Source organism: Pseudophryne corroboree, chromosome 2 (assembly GCF_028390025.1).
Source record: "Pseudophryne corroboree isolate aPseCor3 chromosome 2, aPseCor3.hap2, whole genome shotgun sequence".
Taxonomy (NCBI): Eukaryota; Metazoa; Chordata; class Amphibia; order Anura; family Myobatrachidae; genus Pseudophryne; species Pseudophryne corroboree.
Window position 1 is genome coordinate 551,917,887 of NC_086445.1, and position 12,322 is coordinate 551,930,208.

The window sequence follows — 12,322 nt, forward strand, 5'->3', positions numbered from 1 at the left end:
TCGCTATCACTGCTCTGAGTGACTCCATCTTGAACTTGAATTTCTGTATGTACAGGTTCAAGGATTTCAGGTTTAGAATAGGTCTTACCGAACCGTCCGGCTTCGGTACCACAAATAGTGTGGAATAATACCCCTTTCCCTGTTGTAGGAGGGGTACCTTGACTATCACCTGCTGAGAATACAGCTTGTGAATGGCTTCCAAAACCGACGTCCTTTCTGAGGGAGACGTTGGTAAAGCAGACTTTAGGAACCGGCGAGGGGGAGACCTTTCGAACTCCAACATGTAACCCTGAGATATTATCTGCAGGATCCACGGGTCCACTTGTGAGCGAGCCCACTGATTGCTGAAAATCTTGAGTCGACCCCCCACCGCTCCTGAGTCCGCTTGTAAAGCCCCAGCGTCATGCTGATGGCTTTGTAGAACCCGGGGCGGGCTTCTGGTCCTGGGCAGGGGCTGCTTGCTGCCCTCTCTTACCCTTTCCTCTGCCTCGCGGCAGATAAGACTGTCCTTTTGGTCGCTTGTTTTTATAGGAGCGAAAGGACTGCGGCTGAAAAGACGGTGTCTTTTTCTGTTGGGAGGGGGTCTGAGGTAAAAAAGTGGATTTGCCGGCAGTTGCCGTGGCCACCAGGTCCGAAAGACCGACCCCAAATAATTCCTCTCCTTTATATGGCAATACTTCCATATGCCTTTTGGAATCCGCATCACCTGACCACTGTCGCGTCCATAATCTTCTTCTGGCAGATATGGACATCGCGCTTACTCTTGATGCTAGAGTACAAATATCCCTCTGAGCATCTCGCATATAAAGAAAAGCATCCTTTAATTGCTCTAGAGTCAATAAAATACTGTCCCTATCCAGGGTATCAATATTTTCAGTCAGAGAATCCAACCACACTACCCCAGCACTGCACATCCAGGCTGAGGCTACTGCCGGTCGCAGTATAACACCAGTATGTGTGTATATACTCTTCAGTGTAGTTTCCAGCCTCCTATCTGCTGGATCCTTGAGGGCGGCCGTATCAGGAGACGGCAACGCCACTTGCTTTGATAAACGTGTGAGCGCCTTATCCACCCTAGGGGGTGTTTCCCAGCGCGCCCTAACCTCTGGTGGGAAAGGGTATAATGCCAATAACTTCTTGGAAATTAGCAGTTTTCTATCTGGGTTAACCCACGCTTCGTCACACACGTCATTCAATTCCTCTGATTCTGGAAAAGCTACAGGTAGTTTTTTCACCCCCACATAATACCCCTTTTTGAGGTACCAGCAGTATCAGAGATCTGCAAAGCCTCCTTCATTGCCGTGATCATATAACGTGTGGCCCTATTGGAAAATACGTTTGTTTCTTCACCGTCGACACTAGATTCATCTGTGTCGGTACCCGTGTCGACTGACTGAGGTAAGGGACGTTTTACAGCCCCTGACGGTGTCTGAGACGCCTGAGCCGGTACTAACTGGTTTTCCGGCCGTCTCATTTCGTCAACTGACTTTTGTAATGTGCTAACATTATCACGTAATTCCATAACTAAAGCCATCCATTCCGGTGTCGACTCCCTAGGGGGTGACATCACCATTACCGGCAATTGCTCTGCCTCCACACCAACATCGTCCTCATACATGTCGACACACACGTACCGACACACAGCAGCCACACAGGGAATGCTCTAATCGAAGACAGGACCCTCTTAGCCCTTTGGGGAGACAGAGGGAGAGTTTGCCAGCACACACCAAAAGCGCTATAAATGTATATAAACAACCCTAGAAGGTGTTGTTTTTGATATAAGCGCTTTTAATATATCAATATCGCCAAATTATGCCCCCCTTCTCTTTGTTACCCTGTTTCTGTAGTGCAGTGCAGGGGAGAGTCCTGGGAGCCTTCCTCACCAGCGGAGCTGAGCAGGAAAATGGCGCTGAGTGCTGAGGAGAATAAGCTCCGCCCCTTTTTCGGCGGGCTTTTCTCCCGGGTTTTAAGAAAACTGGCCTGGGTTAAATACATACATATAGCCTTAATGGCTATATGTGATGTATTTATTTTGCCACTAAAGGTATTTAATATTGCTGCCCAGGGCGCCCCCAGCAGCGCCCTGCACCCTCCGTGACTGAATCAGTGAGACGTGTAGCAACAATGGCGCACAGCTGCAGTGCTGTGCGCTACCTTCATGAAGACTGAGGAGTCTTCTGCCGCCTGCTTTCCGGACCTCCGTCTTCAGCGTCTGTAAGGGGGATCGGCGGCGCGGCTCCGGGACGAACCCCAGGAGGACCTGTGTTCCGACTCCCTCTGGAGCTAAGTGTCCAGTAGCCTAAGACTCCAATCCATCCTGCACGCAGGTGAGTTGGAAATCTCTCCCCTAAGTCCCTCGATGCAGTGATCCTGTTGCCAGCAGGATTCACTGAGATTTAAACCTAAAAAAACTTTTTCTAAGCAGCTCTTTAGGAGAGCCACCTAGATTGCACCCTTCTCGGACGGGCACAAAAACCTAACTGATGCTTGGAGGAGGGTCATAGGGGGAGGAGCCAGTACGCACCATGTGATCCTAAAAGCTTTATTTAGATGTGCCCTGTCTCCTGCGGAGCCCGCTATTCCCCATGGTCCTGACGGAGTCCCAGCATCCACTAGGACGTTAGAGAAATAGATTTATCGGTAAGTAAAATCTTATTTTCTCTAACGTCCTAGTGGATGCTGGGGACTCCGTCAGGACCATGGGGATTATACCAAAGCTCCCAAACGGGCGGGAGAGTGCGGATGACTCTGCAGCACCGAATGAGAGAACTCCAGGTCCTCTTTAGCCAGGGTATCAAATTTGTAGAATTTTACAAACGTGTTCTCCCCCGACCACGTAGCTGCTCGGCAGAGTTGTAATGCCGAGACCCCTCGGGCAGCCGCCCAGGATGAGCCCACCTTCCTTGTGGAATGGGCCTTGACAGATTTAGGCTGTGGCAGGCCTGCCACAGAATGTGCAAGTTGAATTGTGCTACAGATCCAACGAGCAATCGTCTGCTTAGAAGCAGGAGCACCCAGCTTGTTGGGTGCATACAGTATAAACAGCGAGTCAGATTTTCTGACTCCAGCCGTCCTTGAAATATATATTTTCAATGCCCTGACAACGTCCAGCAACTTGGAATCCTCCAAATCGCTAGTAGCCGCAGGCACCACAATAGGCTGGTTCAGGTGAAACGCTGACACCACCTTAGGCAGAAAATGAGGACGCGTCCGCAGTTCTGCCCTGTCCGAATGGAAAATCAGATATGGGCTTTTATACGATAAAGCCGCCAATTCTGACACTCTCCTGGCTGAAGCCAGGGCCAGTAGCATGGTTACTTTACATGTAAGATATTTCAAATCCGCCGATTTGAGTGGCTCAAACCAATGGGATTTGAGAAAATCCAAAACTACATTAAGGTCCCACGGAGCCACTGGGGGCACAACCGGGGGCTGTATATGTAGTACTCCTTTTACAAAAGTCTGGACTTCAGGAACTGAAGCCAATTCTTTCTGGAAGAAAATCGACAGGGCCGAAATTTGAACCTTAATGGACCCCAACTTGAGGCCCATAGACAATCCTGTTTGCAGGAAATGTAGGAATCGACCCAATTGAAATTCCTCCGTGGGGGCCTTCCTGGCCTCACACCACGCAACATATTTTCTCCAAATGCGGTGATAATGTTGTGCAGTCACCTCCTTCCTGGCTTTTACCAGTGTAGGAATGACCTCTTCCGGAATGCCTTTTTCCCTTAGAATTCGGCGTTCAACCGCCATGCCGTCAAACGCAGCCGCGGTAAGTCTTGGAATAGACACGGTCCCTGCTGAAGCAGGTCCCGTCTTAGAGGTAGAGGCCACGGATCTTCCGTGAGCATCTCCTGAAGTTCCGGGTACCAAGTTCTTCTTGGCCAATCCGGAGCCACGAGTATCGTTCTTACTCCCCTTTGCCGTATAATTCTCCGTACTTTTGGTATGAGAGGCAGAGGAGGAAACACATACACTGACTGGAACACCCACGGCGTTACCAGAGCGTCCACAGCTATTGCCTGAGGGTCTCTTGACCTGGCGCAATACCTGTCCAGTTTTTTGTTGAGGCGAGACGCCATCATGTCCACCTTTGGTTTTTCCCAACGGTTCACAATCATGTGGAAGACTTCTGGATGAAGTCCCCACTCTCCCGGGTGTAGATCGTGTCTGCTGAGGAAGTCTGCTTCCCAGTTGTCCACTCCCGGAATAAACACTGCTGACAGTGCTATCACATGATCTTCCGCCCAGCGAAGAATCCTTGCAGCTTCTGCCATTGCTCTCCTGCTTCTTGTGCCGCCCTGTCTGTTTACGTGGGCGACTGCCGTGATGTTGTCCGACTGGATCAACACCGGCTGACCCTGAAGCAGGGGTTTTGCCAGGCTTAGAGCATTGTAAATCCCTCTTAGCTCCAGTATATTTATGTGAAGAGACATCTCCAGGTTTGACCATACTCCCTGGAAGTTTCTTCCCTGTGTGACCGCTCCCCAGCCTCTCAGACTGGCATCCGTGGTCACCAGGACCCAGTCCTGTATGCCGAATCTGCGGCCCTCTAACAGATGAGCACTCTGCAACCACCACAGAAGAGACACCCTTGTCCGTGGCGACAAGGTTATCCGCTGATGCATCTGCAGATGCGATCCGGACCATTTGTCCAGCAGATCCCACTGAAAAGTTCGTGCGTGGAATCTGCCGAATGGAATCGCTTCGTAAGAAGCCACCATCTTTCCCAGGACTCTTGTGCATTGATGCACAGACACTTTTCCTGGTTTTAGGAGGTTCCTGACAAGTTCGGATAACTCCTTGGCTTTCTCCTCCGGAAGAAACACCTTTTTCTGAACCGTGTCCAGAATCATTCCCAGGAACAGCAGACGTGTCGTCGGGGTCAATTGAGATTTTGGAAAATTCAGAATCCACCCGTGCTGTTGCAGCACTATTTGGGTTAGTGCTACTACGTCCCCCAGCTGTTCCCTGGACCTTGCCCTTATCAGGAGATCGTCCAAGTAAGGGATAATTAATACGCCTTTTCTTCGTAGAAGAAACATCATTTCGGCCATTACCTTGGTAAAGACCCGAGGTGCCGTGGACAATCCAAACGGCAGCGTCTGAAACTGATAATGACAGTTTTGCACCACGAACCTGAGGTACCCTTGATGTGAAGGGCAAATTGGGACATGCAGGTAAGCATCCTTGATGTCCAGGGACACCATAAAGTCCCCTTCTTCCAGATTCGCTATCACTGCTCTGAGTGACTCCATCTTGAACTTGAATTTTTGTATGTACAGGTTCAAAGATTTCAGATTTAGAATAAGTCTTACCGAGCCGTCCGGCTTCGGTACCACAAATAGTGTGGAATAATACCCCTTTCCCTGTTGTAGGAGGGGTACCTTGACTATCACCTGCTGAGAATACAGCTTGTGAATGGCTTCCAATACCGTCGCCCTGTCTGAGGGAGACGTTGGCAGAGCAGACTTTAGGAACCGGCGAGGGGGAGACTTCTCGAATTCCAACCTGTAACCCTGAGATATTATCTGCATGATCCAGGGGTCCACCTGTGAGCAAGCCCACTGCGCGCTGAAATTCTTGAGTCGACCCCCCACCGTTTCTGAGTCCGCTTGTAAAGCCCCAGCGTCATGCTGAGGGCTTTGCAGAACCCGCGGAGGGCTTCTGTTCCTGGGAAGGAGCTGCTTGCTGCCCTCTCTTACCCTTTCCTCTGCCTCGGGGCAGATATGACTGTCCTTTTGCCCGCTTGTTCTTATAGGACCGAAAGGACTGCGGCTGAAAAGACGGTGTCTTTTTCTGTTGGGAGGGGGTCTGAGGTAAAAAGGTGGATTTCCCGGCCGTTGCCGTGGCCACCAGATCCGATAGACCGACGCCAAATAATTCCTCCCCTTTATACGGCAATACTTCCATATGCCGTTTGGAATCCGCATCACCTGACCACTGTCGTGTCCATAAACTTCTTCTGGCAGATATGGACATCGCACTTACTCTCGATGCCAGAGTGCAAATATCCCTCTGAGCATCTCGCATATAAAGAAAAGCATCCTTTAATTGCTCTAAAGTCTGTAAAATACTGTCCCTATCCAGGGTATCAATATTTTCAGTCAGGGAATCCGACCAGACCACCCCAGCACTGCACATCCAGGCTGAGGCGATGGCTGGTCGCAGTATAACACCAGTATGTGTGTATATACTTTTTAGGGTAGTTTCCAGCCTCCTATCAGCTGGATCCTTGAGGGCGGCCGTATCAGGAGACGGTAACGCCACTTGTTTTGATAAGCGTGTGAGCGCCTTATCCACCTTAGGGGGTGTTTCCCAGCGCGCCCTAACCTCTGGCGGGAAAGGGTATAATGCCAATAACTTTTTTGAAATTAGCCCTTTTCTATCTGGGTTAACCCACGCTTCATCACATACATCATTCAATTCCTCTGATTCAGGAAAAACTACAGGTAGTTTTTTCACCCCCCACATAATACCCCTTTTTGTGGTACTTGTAGTATCAGAGATATGCAAAGCCTCCTTCATTGCCGTGATCATATAACGTGTGGCCCTACTGGAAAATACGTTTGTTTCTTCACCGTCGACACTAGATTCAGTGTCCGTGTCTGGGTCTGTATCAACCGACTGAGGTAAAGGGCGTTTTACAGCCCCTGACGGTGTCTGAGACGCCTGGGCAGGTACTAACTGGTTTGAGGGCCGTCTCATGTCGTCAACTGATTTTTGTAATGTGCTGACATTATCACGTAATTCCATAAACAAAGCCATCCATTCCGGTGTCGACTCCCTAGGGGGTGACATCACCATTATCGGCAATTGCTCTGCCTCCACACCAACATCGTCCTCATACATGTCGACACACGTACCGACACACAGCAGACACACAGGGAATGCTCTATTGAAGACAGGACCCCACTAGCCCTTTGGGGAGACAGAGGGAGAGTTTGCCAGCACACACCCAAGCGCTATAATATATATGGGAACAACCCTATATAAGTGTTGTATCCTTATAGCAGCTTAAATATAGTAATATCGCCAAAAAAAGTGCCCCCCCTCTCTGTTTTACCCTGTTTCTGTAGTGCAGTGCAGGGGAGAGTCCTGGGAGCCTTCCTCACAGCGGAGCTGAGCAGGAAAATGGCGCTGTGTGCTGAGGAGAATAAGCCCCGCCCCCTATTTCGGCGGGCTCTTCTCCGGAGATTGTGAGATCTGGCAGGGGTTAAATACATCCATATAGCCTCAAGGGCTATATGTGATGTATTTTTAGCCATAAAAAAGGTATTATACATTGCTGCCCAGGGCGCCCCCCCGCGCCCTGCACCCTTCCGTGACCGCTGTGTGAAGTGTGCTGACAACAATGGCGCACAGCTGCAGTGCTGTGCGCTACCTCAGGAAGACTGAAAAGTCTTCTGCCGCCTGCTTCTGGACCTCTTCCATCTTCGGCATCTGCAAGGGGGGTCGGCGGCGCGGCTCCGGGACGAACCCCAGGGTGAGACCTGTGTTCCGACTCCCTCTGGAGCTAATGATGTCCAGTAGCCTAAGAAGCCAATCCATCCTGCACGCAGGTGAGTTCACTTCTCTCCCCTAAGTCCCTCGATGCAGTGAGCCTGTTGCCAGCAGGACTCACTGAAAATAAAAAACCTAAAAACTTTTTCTAAGCAGCTCTTTAGGAGAGCCACCTAGATTGCACCCTGCTCGGACGGGCACAAAAACCTAACTGAGGCTTGGAGGAGGGTCATAGGGGGAGGAGCCAGTGCACACCACCTGATCCTAAAGCTTTATTTTTGTGCCTTGTCTCCTGCGGAGCCGCTAATCCCCCATGGTCCTGACGGAGTCCCCAGCATCCACTAGGACGTTAGAGAAATAATAATAATAATAAAAGCACCAAATTATTTGTGCCCCCCCTGTCTTGCTCCCTTTTACTTGTTAGGAGCCTGGAGGTCCGGGCCAGCGTTCTCTGCAGCGGCTGTGGAGAGAAGAAAATGGCGCTGGTGAGCTGTGCGGCTAAGCCCCGCCCCTTCCCGGGCGCGCTTCAGACCTGCTAAAATTTTAATTTTTTTATACTGGCGGGGGTCTTAGATACGGTGCCCGGGCACCGAATATGGCTTTTACCAGTTCCAAAGACCTCAGTAACTGCTGCCCAGGGCTCCGCGCCCCCCCCCCCCCAGCGCCCTGCGAGTGCCGTTGGTGGTGTGTGTGGGAGCATGGGGCGCAGCGCTGCCGCTGCGCTGTACCTCCGTTACTGAGGTCTTCTGCCATCTGAAGTCTTCGGTTCTTCTAATACTCACCCGGCTTCTGTCTTCTGTGAGGGGGGTGACGGCGCGGCTCCGGGAACAAGCAGCTAGGCGAACCAAGTGATCGAACCCTCTGGAGCTAATGGTGTCCAGTAGCCTAAGAAGCAGAGCCCTTAACTAAGCAGAAGTAGGTCTGACTTCTCTCCCCTCAGTCCCTCGATGCAGGGAGCCTGGCTGTAGCCAGCAGGTCTCCCTGAAAATAAAAAACCTAACAAAAGTCTTTTTCCAGAGAAACTCAGTAGAGCTCCCCTAGTGTGTGTCCAGTCACTCCTGGGCACAAAGTCTAACTGAGGTGTGGGGGAGGGGCATAGAGGGAGGAGCCAGTTCACACCCAGTCAAAGTCTTTTTAGTGTGCCCAAGCTCCTGCGGATCCCGTCGATACCCTATGGTCCTTTTGGAGTCCCCAGCATCCTCTAGGACGTAAGAGAAATTTATATTGACCCAATGGATCAGTACCTCCCCTCTCCGTTTAGAGCATTTGGAGACATCCTTGACTAACCTGTTATATTTTGAGAGACAGTCTACTCTGCCTGACCTGTGAACCAAAGTATCACTCTTTTATAAGAAATGGGGCCCGTTTGTGGAATCTTTGGGATGCGTCACAGCGTGCCCATGTTCAAAAATTATTTGATGGTCTCGTTATCAACATATTAACCATTTATACCTCTTTATTATGCTATCAGTTTATAATATGTACCGAGGTATTTCTCTTTTCTTGGTTTAGTTCTGGAAACATTAACACCCCCCCCCCCCCCCCCTTCCTTCCTTTTCCCCCTTCTGTCTGTCTTGTGGTATGAATGGGAGTTATGTCTATTTTTGAGTTTATTTATACGTTTATATACTTTAGAGTCAATTATTGCTGCTTTTACTTGTATGGGGATGTTTGGCAAGTATTGCCTAATAGGCTTGTGGCCTTTCCTTCTGTTTTCTCGCATATTCATACGTGCTGATTTGTGTTCATTTCTCCATTACATGGCTCTACAGCGCCAACTGTTTGTCTATGTGTATTAAAATGTTTGAAAAATATTCAATAAAAATATTAAAAAAACAAGAGCAATCAAAGCATTTAAGATCAGATTCATGTTCGATGATGCCACAAAAGACTTCATCTGAGGAGATATTCTCTTTATTGCTTGAATAACCCTGATTATTTAGTCTTCAGAGGCTAGTTTTCTGCCCAGTAGGATACTCCATGCTGAAATTTGTACCTTTAGAATTGACAGTACCAGCCTTTTCTGAAAACAGTCATGTAAAAATCTAACACCTGAGAGACTCTTTTTTTGGGTGGGGGATTTAACGTCTTCCAGCCCAGGAAAATGTTTTCCCCACACTGCTATTAGGGAACGCTAAAAGTGTGGCAACGTTGGGGCAGGGCATGCTGGGATGTAACGTTCCACAGCAGCTGGAGTTCCATAGGTTGATTACCTCTGCTTTATAATTAGCATCTAATGAGACCTTCTTTCTTGCTTGTAAATTAATTTCAATGACTTCATCAGACAAACCTTTTTTTCTTTAGCAGCTGCCAATAAAGTCAGACTTGTCAGGTGTGGGTGAAGCATGGATGCCTGGAACAATAGATCCAATTGAATTTGCAGAGTCTAGTGTTCCACTACTGACATCTTGTGAGCAGCTGCGAGTCAAGCTCTCCTTGCCCGTGTTGGTAGCACTACCCCTACCACCATTGTTCATCCCAGATGTTCCTCAGGGAATGACAAGAAGAGGGGTAACTTGGTATTCTTGTTTACTGCAATAAGATGTATTTTTGAAAAATAGAATTTGAGCTAAAACACTTCAGGGTATAGTACTCCATACCCAGAGAGAATACATCTTTCAACTAAGGAAATCTGCCAGAAAATCATTTCTTGTAACTTGGGAACAAATTCTTCTCTGCCCAGGCTATTATTTTAGTGACTTTCCCCATCATGGCTTTGCTCCTGATACAATCTTTCTGATTCAGGTATGGCACTACTGTGCTATTGTCCAAAAACACCTTTAGGTGGTTTTCCTTTAACCAAGCCTAAAGTGACTGTTTTCCAGGGGATGCAATCAGGATCCCGACAGAATACTGACATCGGGATACCCAAGGTATGTACTGGGGTTACACCCTAGGGGGAGGTTTAGGGTTAGGCTGCTGGGGAAAGGAGGGGGAGGGGGTGATGGTTAGGGTTACATTTGCACAGATAAATCAAGATTTTGACTGTTGGGATGCCCGTCAGCAATTATAGTTATCGGGTCTCAAGTTCATTGCATGATAAATGGAATCCCATAGCTTCCATGACTTTATGAACAAAAAACACCCTGCCTTTTCTATAATAATTTTCAAACAGGATATCCTTACTATATTTCATCTTTATGACACTGATAGTCTTGTATACATTGGCGTTTCTATAATGGGTGCAATGTGTGCAGTGCACACTGGCTCCTGGGTCTAGGGGGGCCCACACTGCACACATTTTAATACTTACCTTTCCAGAGTCCAGCGTCGGGCGCTGCTGTCGCGAAAAATCAACGCCAAAATTGTATACATTGGCGTTTCTACAATTGGTGCAATGTGTGCGGTACACACGGGCCCCTGGGACCAGGTGGGGGGCCCACACCGCATATTTTAATACTTACCTTTCCGGCGTCCAGCGTCAAGTGCTGCGGTCATGCCGGAAATCGCCACCAAAATGGCCACTGCGCATGCACAGTAACAAAATTGGTCTTCGGATCATGGCGGGTGTTTCTGAAGACCTGAAGATGCGCAGTAGACTCCGGCATAATGCCGAGTCTACAGTGCCGTACAGAGAAGGGGGCCTGCCTGGAGATGCACACGGGCCCCCTCCTCTGTTGAAACGCCCCTGCTTGTATGTTTATTAATAGACTTTCACCCAGCTGTAAGTGTCTTCACGTATTTCACCTAGATCTTCATTAAATTCTTCTTCTAAGCCAGTCTTTGAAGAAACTGCACCATAATACTAATCCAGACTAGTCGGAGATCTTTGCCTCTTGGAACTCTGCAAAGCCAGAAATGTATCCTTTGAAACAAAGAAATATATGTTTCATCCACTCGGGCTGACTTGGGGTAGCCTCAGACTGTGAACAATGAGCGCAAATTGCATTATGTTGATGAGCAGGCACAGGCTCATCACAGGCTACACAAACTCTCACATGCTTTCACAGAGCTTTTTTACAACAACTTTCCAGGCAACACTGTTTAATCAGAAAAGAATAGCTATCAGTGACTGTTTAGTATAATATGTAGCACCCCTAATAAGGACTTACTTTGCAAGGGCACTGACTGGCTGTTGGGAAGAAGTCTCTTGGTCCATTGTAGCTTCTTCCTATGGTGCAATAAACAGGGAGGTCAGAGGGCAGATTCATTCCCGGTATGTGGCTTCATGTTGAAGACTCCTGACTTACATGCACAGCAGCCGATGCTGTACAGAGCCATCATGCCTCATCTTCTTACTGCGTTTGCACTGAGCACGCAACTAGTGGCCCCTGGGTACCCACACCACGACAGCTTTAAGCTACTAGGAGGTACATCCTTAGGCTACAAAGCAAGATAAGTCGTTCAAAATCCATATTTCTACCACAAACAGAAAATAGATTCGAGGAGAAACAGGAGGTAAAAATAACTTTCTATAATTTTTAAAACTTTTAAAATGCACATAACAGCCATTTTACCAAATTTAAGAACCAGAAATACTTTTATTATGACCAATAATAAACTTTTTTACTGTTATCCGATGTTTAGCTTTTTTCGGGTGTACAGGCAGATTTACCCATTTTTTCACTTTTGGCTACAATTTTCAAGGTAATCCCATTTTCGGGAATTCGTAATAGGTGAATTGCGGAAGCATTCATACCCACGAAAACGGCAATTGCGCTAAAGTACCACGATTGGGCGGCTAATTGAATTCGGGCTTATGTATGAGAAGTGGGAGGTCTGATCTTTCCCTGGATCTACCCTAAGAAAATGGGTTGGTAACCAGGGGCGTTTCAACAGAGGAGGGGGCTCATGTGCACCTCCAGGTGGGCCCCCT